A 2,865-nucleotide genomic window follows, 5' to 3' on the forward strand; every position below is an offset into this window, starting at 1 on the left:
TAAAAGGACTTCAACAGCTGACCACTTAATTGGCTGCATGGCCCACAGCTGAGATTCTAGAATCTCCTGACAGTATTTATTGGGCAGCCTGACCCTGGTCTGAGGCTCTTCTGCCATGAGCGTTCACTGGTTGGGTAGAGAATGCTCCTGAGCTAGACTGGCTTCATGGTTAGTCAGAGTTCTGACGAGACATGCACAGCCCCGCTGGCCGCATCAACTGATGGAGAGGCCCCAGCAGGGCACCCCCCTGATGTCTCCCCAGATCCACACGTGGATTCAGGGGAGGCTTTGGAGAAGCTATGGGACCAACCTGAAAGTTCAGATCTGGGCTCCCAACAACCCGCCCCTACAGAGCCTGAACCCAGAAACAGCCCATGAGGAAGAAAACAATGCCTTCCTCAGGCTGTCCTTCCCCAGGAAGCTCTGGATGATCGTGGAGGATGCGGCCTTCACCTCTGTGCACTGGAACGACGAGGGAGACACGGTGGTCATCGAGGCAGATCTCTTCCAGACAGAGGTCCTCCAGTGCAGAGGCACAGAAGGATCTTCGAGACAGACAGCATTAAGACTTTCATCCGTGAACTGAACCTGTATGTTCAGTAAAATCTGCCCTTCAGGTCGCTCTGCAGGGAAGAAGAGGATGATGGTAATGTAGAAAGCCCTGGGGAGACTAGACTAGACGAGCTGAGTGTTGGACAGGTTTCATTTCCCAGGAGAGCTTTTCTCTCGTGAGAGGGTGGTTAAGGAAAGAAGAGAAAGCAGGGCCTGTCGTGTGCCACCATCCCCTAGACAGGATCCATAGGGGTGACTCCAGACCCCGAGGGGTCACTTGAGGTCAGGGAGTGCTGGTAACACATCGAGGCCAGCAGTGGGGGAGCTCTAGGGTGTGCACTTGCTAGGGCCTTATAAGCTGCCAGGAATGAAGAGCCCTTCAGTTCAGTTCAGTCGCTCAGTTGTGTCCGACTCTTTGCAACCCCATGAATCACAGCACGCCAGGCCTCCCTGTCCATCACCAACTCCCGGAGTTCACTCAAACTCATGTCCATCGAGTCGGTGATGCCCTCCAGCCATCTCATTCTCTGCCGTCCCCATCTCCTCCCACCCCCAATCCCTCCCAGCATCAGAGTCTTTTCCAGTGAGTCAACTCGTCGCATGAGGTGGCCAAAGTATTGGAATTTCACCTTTAGCATCAGTCCTTCCAATGAACACCCAGGATTGATCTCCTTTAGAAGGGACTGGTTGGATCTCCTTGCAGTCCAAGGGACTCTCAAGAGTCTTCTCCAGCGCCACAGTTCAAAAGCATCAATTCTTCAGCGCTCAGCTTTCTTCACAGTCCAACTCTCACATCCATACATGACCACGGGAAAAACCATAGCCTTGTCTAGACGGACCTTGGTTGGCAAAGTAATGTCTCTGCTTTTTAATATGCTATCTAGGTTGGTCATAACTTTGCCTTATCTCCATACTTAAGCAAGGCCAGGATGGTGGTAGGGAGGAGGGCGGTGAGGAATGTCCATTCTCCCCCACGGTGGCTAAAATGATTCATTTCCTTTCAGATCTATTGCAACTCCAAGTTTCAGAGAGACAAGCCACTGCTTCTGCAGAAAATCTAGAGGAAAGGCAACCCCAGAACAACTGCTCAGCCCGCCACCAGCACAACAGCAGCCCCAAAGAGAAAGAAGCAAGTGGTGGTGACCAAACATTCTCCTTGATTTCATCACAATGAGTCCACCCAAGAGGCTGACAAGGAGGTCCAGAAGGGAACCCCAACTGTTCACAGAATCCCCGGCCAGTGCTCATTTCTGTTTTGTGGCCTTTGGTTTATAGTCAGTGTAGCCCGGCAGGCTAGGGAAAACCATCTCCCCAGCAAGCTGGGCAGCCCCAGCAGAGAGTGTATGTCCAGCAATTCCATGTCTGTATCCCCGGCTACTGCTGGAAGTGACAGCACAGGGCAACTGCCCAAGAGCCCCCCAAGGTACCCAGATTATGGTTCGGTGATGACTTTGTACAAACCTATGATTCCATCGTGAAGGTGGCCATTTCAGTTGTGGCCCCAAATGAGGCCCCTGAGGCGGACGAGGAGGAGGAGTCCTCAGATTACACGTGTGCCCTCTGTGACCAGTTAAAGGACAATTCCAATCCCTGAGCTGCCAGGTCCTAGGGACACTCAAAAGCATTCTCTTGTAAGCAAAAATCTATTTCTAGCTCTAATAAAGTACAGCAAAGCTCCACAGGAGTAAATAAAGAGCTGAATGAGAAGTGTGAGTCTGTGTTCTGTCTGTCCATGTTATTCACACACAGCACTGGGTGAGCCCGATGAGGCTGGAAGCTCACGCCACAAGCAGGCCTCAGTCTGGTCCCCATGGTCCCTTTTCATCTGAAGCAACTGCATTTCACGCGTTCAGCCAAGAGTGTGGATCCCGAGGATGGGGGGGCGTCCCTGGGCCTTGCCTGTCACACAGCAGAGGACCCAGTCCGGCTGCTTCTGATGGGGGTGTCACCTTCCATGAGTCATGCACACTGAGGCCGAATGGGCTCCTCCTGGGTCCGCTGATGATGCCACATATTTCTGATCAGCAGCTGAGTGTCCCCAGTTCCCAATCTAGGGGCATGCCCAAGAGGCCCACTGGATAGCAGAGTCACTCGACCTGCCAAGGGCCTTGCAAACACATGACCCCAAACCCAAAGACAAGTACGAGATTTCCACAAGCTTCACACCAGCCCTTGTTGCTCTGCCCTCATAGTTGTACTTAGGATCTAGGCGATGTGTCCAACATACACGCCCTGGTCTGGACATAGGCCCAAGTGCCCAAGCATCCTGCAAGCCTGGTAACGCAGAAGGGGGGGTCACAGAGGGCTGGCTCT

The 2,865-nt window shown here is 52.9% G+C and overlaps 1 pseudogene; it reads left to right on the forward strand.

Annotated features, from left to right (window-relative positions):
- The first annotated feature begins 220 nt into the window (after positions 1 to 220).
- Positions 221 to 2,146, forward strand: LOC129564144 (heat shock transcription factor, X-linked member 3 pseudogene; annotated as a pseudogene).
- Positions 2,147 to 2,865: the final 719 nt, after the last annotated feature.

The sequence above is a fragment of the Moschus berezovskii genome, chromosome X (assembly GCF_049115385.1).
Source record: "Moschus berezovskii isolate FMDL1 chromosome X, NW_MosBer_1.0, whole genome shotgun sequence".
Lineage (NCBI taxonomy): Eukaryota > Metazoa > Chordata > Mammalia > Artiodactyla > Moschidae > Moschus > Moschus berezovskii.